Raw genomic sequence first — 12,099 nt, forward strand, 5'->3', positions numbered from 1 at the left:
AATGCAATGGGGGCAGCCCAAGACAGTTTGGTTCCTCATAATAGAGAAAAGCAGTGATCTTCAACATCCGATCCACAAATAGCAAAATCAAACTCCTTATGGGGAGACTTCAAATAGAAGATGCAAATCAAAGACCAAGGCATGGGAGAATACTCTTTGGAGCCGTTATGTTTGGCCAAATTGCCAACATCACCTAGATCGCATGGTTTGCCTACTACATCAACACATCTGGCCACTCAACCCATCACTAAATTTGATGGTACCTTCATCCAATTGGGTACTCTCGCACATGAATCAGAAGACAAAGATGTTCTTAGCTGGTTATACAAAGATGAGGAAGAAGATCATAGAGCAGCCGCTCTGGACATTGTTCTACCAACACACTTGTATGGAAAAGGCTACTTAATCATGAAGCAAATGGGATATGGCGGTAAAGGAACTATTGGGAAACACAAAGAAGGAGTCACTAAACCTATAGATCTTCCTTCACAACCTAGTAGAAACAAAGCAAGATTGGGTTCTAAACTCACATTCCTATTAAAACGGCCACCACACACAACTACAAAACCTCAATGGAAGGTGAAGAAGAAGTACAAAGAGGAATCCTGGTAGGAAGCACTCTTTGAATCAACAGAAACAATCCGCAAGGCACGGGAACATCAAGATCAGAAGTTGCATCAGGGAAAGCTTCTAAGTCATAAGAGGGCCCTATCTGCAGCAGTAGCTCATATTCAGACACCAATGTCTCAAAAACAAATCATGTCATCTCCCGATACCATTATTCCTCCCCGAGGAAGCACAGTCTATGAACAAATCTAGCAAGTAGAAGACGGATATGATATAGAATCAACAAAAACTATCAAAATGGTATCCATCATCAAAGATTTGTTTTCACCATACAACATACTAGTTCACAGCACAGATAGGATCTGGGATGATGCCTATGAGACCGATTCAAATGAATATGAATGGGGTACTTGCTCCAATGCTACTACAGATGTCCCTGACGATACTAATTCTATATCACTTTCTCAAGAAGAACATAACGCAGAAGATAGACCTCTTGAATTTGGACCACAACATATCTATGACGCCAAGGAAAGCGAACAGAAACATTATGAACAAGTCTATGTGGAAGATAATACCATCGAGGACCTCGATGAAATCCTGGACTTCTTTAAAACCAAGGCCAATCATGATGCAAACTCTGTCCTAACACTCATAGTAGCCGAACTTGATCCACCTAACAATTCCTTACCACTTGTCTTTCCTGACCTCATCGACTGGGATGAACCTGAAATACATGATATACCAATTTTCCCAGATGATGAATCCATTATCCATTACCTATGTACCATAAATCCAGAAACAGGCTCTACCAGTGAACAAAGTAACGATGTCTGTCAATCAGGGAGTGCCAAGTCTCTCAGTCGCAAAAATGAACTAAATAAAGGATTTGATGCTGAAAACCAATCAATGGTAGCTCTAGATCACAAAAAAGTAAAAATAAAGGATGCATCTGAGGGTGAAAACCTTTTTAAGGCACCTAACGATGGGAGACTTGACACTCTTCCTGAACACTTTCATGAGCGATCACCCATATTGATTGAGCCCACTCAATCAATCAACATTGGTACCACAGAAGTAGCCAGAAACATACACCTTACAGAATCTGTGACAGAGGAAGAAAGATCGGCATTCATCATCTTCTTTAAAGGATAGCAAATCAACTTTGCTTGGTCATATGCGGATATGCCCGAAGTAGATCCACACTTAATCATGCATCACTTGTCCATTTCTACAGGAGTTAAGCCAGTCAAGCAAAAGCTACGAAAGATGAATCCACAGGTGGCACTCATGGTCAAAACTGAACTAAAGAAACTATTAGACGTCGGATTCATCCGACCCATTGACTATGCAGAATGGATTTCCAACATCGTTCCAGTATCCAGACTAGATGGTAGTATCAGAATATGCACTGACTTCTGAGACGTCAACAAAGCTTGTCCAAAAGATGACTTTCCTCTGCCCAGTATCGACATCATTGTAGATCTCACAGCAGGCCATGCAATGCTCTCACTAATGGATGGTTTCTTAGGCTATAATCAAATCAAAATAGCTCCTGAAGATCAAGATAAAATAGCATTCACCTGTCCTTGGGGAACGTACTGTTGGAATGTTATGCCTTTTGGCTTGAAAAATGCAGGGGCCACCTATCAAAGAGCAATAACCACAATATTCCATGACATGATGCACACATTTATGGAAGACTATGTGGATGATTTATTAGCTAAATCCTTCACTAGAGCTAAACATCTTGGCATCCTAACAAAGATTTTTGATTGATTGGAGAAATTCCAAGTCAGGCTCAACCCTAAGAAGTGTGTCTTCGGGGTTACATCAGGCAGTTACTAGGCTACATTGTCTCAGCAAAAGGTATTGAAGTAGATCCAGCAAAGGTACAAGCCATTATGGACATGCCACCACCAAAAAATATCAGTCAACTCAGATCTCTACAAGGACGACTTCAATCAATCAGGCGATTCATCGCTCAACTAGCAGATAAAAGTCTCCCATTTAACCATTTACTACACAAAAATGTACCATTCAAATGGGAGGCCAAGTGTGCAGAATCTTTTTACCAAATCAAACAGCACCTGATGAATCCACCAATTCTAGTACCACCAGTCGCAGGAAAGCCACTTATCCTTTATATCTCAACAACAGATATATCACTAGGGGCACTATTGGCACAAGAAGATCAACAAGGAAAGGAATGCGCCATATATTACATTAGTAGGACATTGAATGGCTATGAACTCAACTATACATTCATTGAAAAGGCTCGCCTAAAAGTGGTCTTCGTATCTCAGAAGTTCCAACATTATATGCTAGCACACACCATCAAGTTAGTCGCAAAAATTGATCCTCTCAAATATCTACTCAACAAGGCAGCTCTTACAGGCCGATTGGCTAAATGGGTCATGATTATCAGTGAGTTTGACATCCAATACACAGAAAGACGAGCCATCAAGGGACAAGCAATTGCAGATCAATTGGCTGAAGCACCACTACTAGGAAAACACACCATGGAGATCGAATTTCCAGACAGGGACGTTCTTGCTCTTTCTACTAAAGAATGGACCCTATACTTTGACGGATCCTATACACAACATGGTTCTGGTGCTGGCATTCTGTTCATCACTCCTGAAGGACACACTATACCAAGATCATATAGGCTCATGTTTCCATGCACAAATAATGTGGCTGAATATGAGGCACTGGTCATAGGCATCAAAATGGCCGTAGAATGGAAAATCACAGAATTAAAAGTCTATGGAGACTCACAACTAGTCGTCCATCAAATCAACAACGACTATCAGACAAAGGATGATAAGCTACTACCATACAAACGAATGGTGGATGATTTCAAACAGTATTTTGTGCACATCACCTTCGAGCAAATACCAAGGTTGAACAACAAAGTAGCCGATGCAATGGCTACTATCGCTTCATTACTACAAATTCCAGAGCAATAGAGTCGTTACGAGTTCCTGGTAGAGAAACTGTTCTCCCCCACCTATGACCACTCTGAATCCCAGGTTATCTATGCCTTGACTGGTTCAGATTCTCTGTTATATGGACCAATATACGACTACCTCAAGCACAATATCTTACCTCTTAACTAATCCCGTAACCAAAAACATAACTTTATCTGACAAGCTGCCCGTTACACCCTTACTGCCGATACTTTGTATCGTCGAGGTCTCGATGGTACTCTTCTTCGTTGCCTTGATCGTAATGATTCCGATTTTGCTTTACACGAGCTTCATGAAGGTATTTGTGGCACACATTCAAGTGGCACTACTCTTGCTAAAAAGCTTCTAAGAATGGGATACTACTGGCCTACAATGGAAAAAGACTCATATCACTTCGCTAAGAAATGTCCTAAATGCCAAATCCATGGCAATCTGATACATGCACCAGCACAGGAATTGCAGCCCTTTACAACATCTTGGCCATTTTGTCAGTGGGGACTAGACTTGGTTGGCAAAATTCATCCTTCATCTTCAAATAGACACAAGTTCATTATAATAGCAACAGAGTACTTTACCAAATGGATAGAAGCAGTTCCCATGACCACAGTGACAGGGAAACAAATTGCCTCTTTTATCCTAAATTATCTGATCTGCTGATATGGTATTCCAAATTCAATCATCACGGATAATGGATGGCCCTTTAAGAATCAAGATGTCTATGAACTATGTGAAAAATTCAAAATCCAACATAGGTTTTCTACACCATATTACCCACAGGGAAATGGTCAAGCAGAAGTATCAAACAAGACCATACTGAAAATCCTCAAGAAAACAGTGAATGATGCAGGCAAAGATTGGCACGTACAACTCAATCCAGCACTTTGGGCATATAGGACCAGCATCCGCACACCTATAGGGGCAACACCATACTCATTGGTATATGGATCAGAAGCTATTTTACCCCTAGAGGTAGAAATCCCATCTCTTAGAGTCTCTTTGAAAGGCTTAATCCCAGATGAAGAGTATCGAGTTAACCGACTGCACGAACTTGAGCTATTAGATGAAAGACGCCAACATGCGTACACTCATCTCAAAGCATATCAGCAATGCATGTGTAGGAGCTACAATCACAAGGTCATTCCCCACAACTTCAAGGTTGGTGACCTAGTCCTCAAAGAAAATCCAAGAAATCAACAAGATCGAGAAAAGAAAGGGAAATTTGAACCTAACTGGTTGGGTTCCTATGTTATCATATCATTCTATGGATTAGGTGCCTATGAACTAACAAATTCTGAAGGAGATGTGCTCAACGACCCAACCAACAACATCCATCTAAAGAAGTACTACACTTAAGTGGCCTAGTTCACGGAAATAAGCAAAAAAAAAAAATCAAAAAAAAAAAAATCCAGAAAAAGAAAAAACAGAGAGTACAAATAAAAACAAAGGGTGAAAACCTGGTAAACAGGTGCTCTTGTGAAAGAATGGCTCCTCTATCTATCTTCATGCCATTTTATCCATACAAACACTATCGGCCATCGCCCACCACTTAGCCCATATCCATACAGGACATACTTAGCATAGTCCCTATCCTGATTTATCTATATTTATCCTCTTACCACAACCACCATGGCTTGGAAATCACTGTACATGATCATATCAAGAGGCACACTCAGCTAGGGGCATATAAATCATCAATATTGCAAACATTCAAAACATCAAGACTAGAGGCAAAACTCAAAAACATGACATCCAACAAACCACAACAACCAAAAACTACGCTTCATCGCCAAAACCAAAACAAAACAAATCACAAAAATACCAAGGATGGATGATTTTCTGAAGTACTAAATGTTGCATTCTTGCATAAAGTCTTGACTAGTTTTGCATTTTGAACTTTTTGAATTATTGGATTCTCTTCCTTGTCTCACTAACTGCTTCACAGCTAGAGGTCAAGGGGAACTTCCAATATTTTCTTAGTCTTCTATCTAGGAGGCGATCACTTGTACTATGTAAATGCTTGCCTCGAGACGTGATATATCGAATATCACTGAAGGCCTGATTCCACTTCACGCATACAAATGATCTAATCTTATCTGTTTACGCAGTACACACTCAGGTCGTCCTGGTTCAATTATACCTTGACGCTTGTGCTATCTTGCAAAATCAAAAATCATGTAAATTTTTCTCAGGTCATTATGGTTCAATTATACCATTGTGCTTGTATAAATTTTCAACATATCCTAAACAAATCAATGCTCAATGATGATATCTACAAAGAAAGCAAACAAATGGCTATATCGGATGGCAAATGCAGAATGAGGATGCTACCAAAAATATTAGTTGCATATCATTTTACAATTAGTTGCATACCATTTTACAATTAGTTGCATATCATTTTACATGTTTGCATATCATTTTACAATTAGTTGCATATCATTTTACCATTAGTTGCATATCATTTTAACATCTCATTTTCAAGATACATCTCACAGCATATAAAAGCATACATCCTGCATCATACATTACATAATATATTTAAGCATTGCATCATCACATAACATAACCTACATAACATGCATCCATATAAACAAATCACATGATCAAAAATGGTGCCGTATATATATATATATATATATATATATATATATATATATATATATATATATATATATATATATATATATATATCAAAACTGATCAAAATGTACAAAATGTGTCCAAACACTGTGTCTAGTACAAAGAATAACAAATGCTCAAAAATACAACAGAGACCATGTCTCTCAAGTATGACTATCCCCTGATGGAGATGGTCTCGCTCCAGATGCACCCGTCCCTAGATCTCCAGGAGGGTCCTGTCTCGGTGGCCCCATAACATCTCGGCTCTTAGATCGCGATCCAGTGGCTCGAGATCAACTAGATCTCGATTGTGCAAAACTTTGAACTCGCCGGTCCCTGGGTACTGCAGCCTCATAGTCCCACCTATAATACTCTGCCTCCTGCGCTCTCAGCACTAACTCTCTCGGGGTGTCTCTCATCGGACCACCCGTCGTTGCTCTCTGCATGCTCACCACCACCTCCTTCGCTGGCCCCCTCCGCTCTATCTTGGTGTCTCGCTCAGTAGTCAACTGAAAAATCTGCCACTGATAGGTCAAAATCTGTGCCTGCAGCTACTGCATAGTAATCTGCAAGGTCCGTATCTGGGCATCCTCCATATGACCTGGGACCCAAACCCGTAACGGTACCTGTGCTGGAGGAACCCCTCCCACTCGGCCTGTCCTTGGTGCTGGAGGTGGGAGTACATCCGTCCTCCTCCTCTGGGCTGGTCGACTCGGCTCATCCTCACCCCCCTCTGCAGCTAACACCTCCCCCACTCTCCCCTCTCTACCAGCTCCGATAGCCAATCCACCTTTGCCCCTCTCTATCCTTCCCTGTCGCACTGCTCTCTCCACACCTCTATCTCCCTACCTCCCTCTACCTCCTCTCCCTCGTCCTCGTCCTCCATCCTCCCCATCATCTCCGTCATCTCCCCCATCTCCCTCCTCCCCATCTGAATCAAAGGCTGGCCTCATCTCATCAGGATCTGATATCCTGGCCACCACCCGCGCAACAAACAAATGAGCAAACTCATCTGTCATACCCGCATCCTGAATCTCTGAGGCATAATCCTAGATCTGCCTAGCCAATCCCACAAACTCCTCCACCACCACAACACTATCAATAGTCGGCCCCCAATCGGCCACATCCTGCTGCCGACGTGCATAAAGGCAAGCTCCCTGAGGAATACCCTGCTGGCACCCGAACTGTCTCACAACTCGGGTCACCACAAACCGCTCAATCACGAACAGGGTCCTCCCAATCAGATACCTGGTCATGAATACAAAGGGCATCTCCAGCCCATCCTCCACCCACACCTCACATCCTGTATACGGTCGCTAGGTGACTGTATCTATATCATCAAAAACCCTCCTCCAATGCTCTAGTTTGCCTAGCTTATGCTGGACAACTAGACCCCTATATCCATAGGCATATGCTGCACCTACGGGCCTGTCCCTGTCTGCTAATGGCCTCGCTGCTGGAATGTGCTTCCAGTACCATACCTGTAATAATGTCATGCCAGCTGACACACCGCCGTAACCGAGGTATACTACCTCATGCAGACTCCTGTATAAATGAGCCAGCATAGCTGACCCCCATGCAAACCTCCGGCCTTGAGTGACCATCTCCTCCAAAACTAACCCCCATCCCACCAAGAATCCCTTTGACCTACGATCAGGACAAAGGAATCCACCAATAAACCCTGCTAGAACGGATGGCAGCGGCGCATAGTTCAAGTCCAAAAACTCCTGCCATGGGATCTCATAGCCGCAGATAGTATCATCATGAAAAATGCGACGTAGTGCCTCTGTGCCACCCTCCTTTGACTGCTCATATGGTAGTAGTGTCCCTACTACTAGGATGCACAAAATCCGGTAACAGTCCTCAGGTGTGACTGTCATCTCTCTAGTGGCAAAATGAAAGGTGTTCGTATCACTGTGCCACCTCTATGCCAAAGCTGTCAGTAACCCTTGGTTCACAGTGAACCGAGGCATATCCAGAAGAGAAGTCAATCCTCATCTCTCGATAATGTCCAGGTCGGCCTGCAACAACCGCGGTATCAATGTCCACGGTCTGGAGAATCTCTCCCGCGACTGAACCACACCCAATCACTCCTATCAACAAGCAAAACAAATCCAATATCAGTTTCCACATCAAATCAAAGATATCAAAATCAAACTTACATCAACAAACATGAAACATTTTGCTCATCTATATCAAAGTTCAAAATCCTATCATTTCATATCAACTTGTAAAACAACTCAAGTTCTCAAAAACCATATCAAAACTTGTAACACAACTCAAGTCTCCAAAATCACATAAACTTGTAAAACAACTCAAGTTTCCCACCCATATCAGCTTGTAAAACAACTCAAGTTTCCAACCCATATCGGCTTGTAACACAACTCAGGCTTCACACATTGAACTTGAAATAGAAAACGCAAACAAATCATATTTTGATCAAACACAACACATTGATATCTATACATAACTTGGAAAATCGCAAATCAAAACAAGCTATATCAACACTCATATTAGACAGAAGCATAAAATCATGACAGACAGACCAAATCAAATTTTCAAATCGGCTCATCTCACAAAAATTTTCCAGATGCGCTAAAACAAATACCCAATGCGCTAAAAAACCCCCACATGCTAGGCTATCTCTCCTACGTGCTATTCTTTTTACCCTATGCGCTAGACCCTGTCTACACACTAATCTTTTCACCCCATGCGCCACCTAACCTACCCTATACGCTAGACTGACCCTACGCGCTAATCTACACCCCCTATGCGCTACCCGTTTGGCCCTATGCGCTAGGTTAACCCTACGCACTAAACCCCCTTACCTATGCGAACCCCTGTGACCCCTATGCGCTAGGTCTACCCTACGCGCTACCCTGTTGACCCGATGTGCTACCCTACGGCTGCTATGTGCTATTCTGCTTATATGCGCTAACATATATTTGCCATGCGCTATCCTATTTCTTTCGGACGCGACCCCTAAAATTAAACTTGATGCGCTACTCTAAACTTCGTATGCGCTAAACTAAGCCCTAGATGTGCTAAACTGTTAAACCCGAACTTTGAAATTCAAAAAATGACTAAAAACGACAAAATAAAAAGTCAAACAAGGGTCAAAAATGTTGACTTACTGGTGGTCCACGCGATGCAGGTCTCCGGTACCTCCGAACGCGCTCGAAACGATGTCTATGATAAGGAATAGGCATTTTCTCTGCAGACCAAATTCTTTTTCTTCAAAGTCAACAAAGCACAAATGAATCTAAATCAAACCCTTTTCCCCTTTTATAGGAAGAAAATGAAATTAGGGTTAGCCAAGTGGACCTGTAATATGGTCGCGGTCTCCCCTATACCATAACATTTGTAACTTATCAGGAGATGAATCAATTTGCACACATTTTACATGCATGAAATCCTACACATCATACGCAACTCATCAAATTAAATCAATATTTTTCAAAATATTGATTCGTCTCCTGAGGGGGCATCATTATCAAATATCGAATCTGGGGCATCACACATCAAATCAAATCTGGGGCACGACTGGCAAATCGAAAGAGCGACACAAAAATTGCATTTGATCATAAATCACAAAAATACATCATTTTCTTTGAAATAAAATGTGCACACACGTCACTTCAAAGAGGGGCAAAATGTAGACGTATAAAAATGACCATATTCCTAAATGAATATTTTATGTTTATTTCTTTATTTGATTAAATCCAATTTAATTAAATTATCCACATTCCTCTATTTAATTAAGTAAATTACTCAATTTATTTAAATTAAATTCACTATACCCATTTAATGAATAAATCATTTTATTCAATTAAATCCCCCCTATCCACTTTTAATTAAATTCAAATTTAATTAAATAGTTATCCTAAATTAAATAAATCTAATTTATTTAATTGCAACCAAATTGAATTAAATCATTTATTTCAATTAAATCCTATTATCCCTCCATCCACTTGCAAAATCCTACATCTCCCACTTGTCTTCCTAAACCCCTTTCTAATCCCTTCTAGAATCTTCTAATCGCTTCTAATTAACTTAACCCCTCCTCTAAACTTTGTCACATCCCTAAGCAAAGGGAAGTCACTTCTCAAACCCTCAAAGTCTTTGATAACCATTAAAGGCTTTCAACCTTCAACCACTAAATGGCTCAAAGTCTTTGATAACCATTGAAGGCTTTCAACCTTCAACCACTTAATCCCCAAAGTCTCCAATAACCATTAATGGTTAACTCAAACCCTCCTACATGGTTAAAACATTTTTTTTGACTCAACCTTCATCCAACCCAAGGGTCTCATCAAGCCATTAATTCTTTGACCATTATTATCTCTTAATCATTTGCACAAAGGTTTATCCTTGGATTAACTCTTAATTCAGTGGGTAATCTTAATTTAGACTTGACCCTTAGCCTCTAGATAACCATGAGGTCTTCTCAGGAATTCAATGTCTCCAACCCCTTCTCTCAATCCAATCCTATGTTGACACTTGTCACCATTTCATTGGTGCAAATTGTGTACATGGATCCCCAACTTTCAAATTCAACCCTTGATTAAATCTTTCAATCTTAACCATCCATTGCCCTATTTTTGCTATAAATAGAGCTCTCATTCCTCCATTTTTATGAATCATCCTTCAAATTTGTAGCATCACAGTTATGCTCAATTACATTCAAACTTTCTCATTTCATATATGCTCATCATTTAGCCTCTCTTAAATCAGGAATTAGACTAAATATGCATGTTTAGAATAATTTCTTTATCATTTTAGCTCAATCATAGACTAAATATAGTATGCTAGGATAATATTCATACTAATCTTGTCATCTTATCATTTAGTTTATTGCATTTTAAAATCATACATAGCTTATAACGCATCTCATACTAAAATCTATTGAAGCATCCCTCGTTCTTACATTTGCCATCCCTAAACCATTTTGCTCAGTGATCTGAGAGCAAAACATTGGTTTGAGGGACATTGTGAGATAGAGAACCATGGGACCCACCTTGGGAAGCTGAGTAATACATCGTTACTCCATAGCTTGCACCAAGAAGTCCTGTGTTCTTGTGTGGACAGGTCATTTTATATATTTTCACATATTAAGTTTTATCAGCCCACTTTTCCCGCATACATTAACCATCCAATTGTGTAGTCAGTGTGACTCCTATTTTGTGATTGAGTAGTGAGCTCTAGGCAGTTGGTCTTTCTGCATGTGCAGATCCCATTTGTATACACACACTATCTGCTGTAGTATCATATGATTGTGGGCAAGGTTTCCCACCGTGATTTTTCCCTTGTCGGGTTTCCATGTCCAAATATTTGTGTCATGTGTTGTGGATGTTGTTTATCTTCATGTTTCATGCAGTAATTTATATCGGTATTGCTATAACTGTTAATCTGTTTTACCGACACTTAGGTTTGGTTTACCGACATTAAGTTTAAGTTGTATTAATTTGCTTTTGGATTACAATTTATTGACAGCTCGTTCACAACTGATTCACCCCTCCCTCTTAGTTGTCCTTCCCAGGACTTAACAATTGGTATCAGAGCCAAGTCCTTTTTTCGCAGAAACCTAACAACTTGAGGAGATCCTATGATAATAAATAATTTCAGGAAGGACAGTCTGAAGCTTGATGGAACTAACTATGGCATATGGAAGATCAAAATGGAAACACATTTGAACTGCATTGGAAGAGATATATGGGATGTTACAAAGAATGGCTATGTTTCTCCTATTTTGAATCAACCTCATCCACCAACATTCACTAAGGACATGGACAATGATTCCAAATCAAGAGAAGCACTTATGAGGGCATTATCAGATCACCAAATCATGGGATTATCAGACCAATCTACTGCTAAAGCTATTTGGGATAAACTGGAAACACTGAATGAAGGAGATACCACTGTCAAGATTATAAAATTAGAATGT

This window comes from Cryptomeria japonica, chromosome 2, assembly GCF_030272615.1.
Source record: "Cryptomeria japonica chromosome 2, Sugi_1.0, whole genome shotgun sequence".
Classification (NCBI taxonomy): Eukaryota; Viridiplantae; Streptophyta; class Pinopsida; order Cupressales; family Cupressaceae; genus Cryptomeria; species Cryptomeria japonica.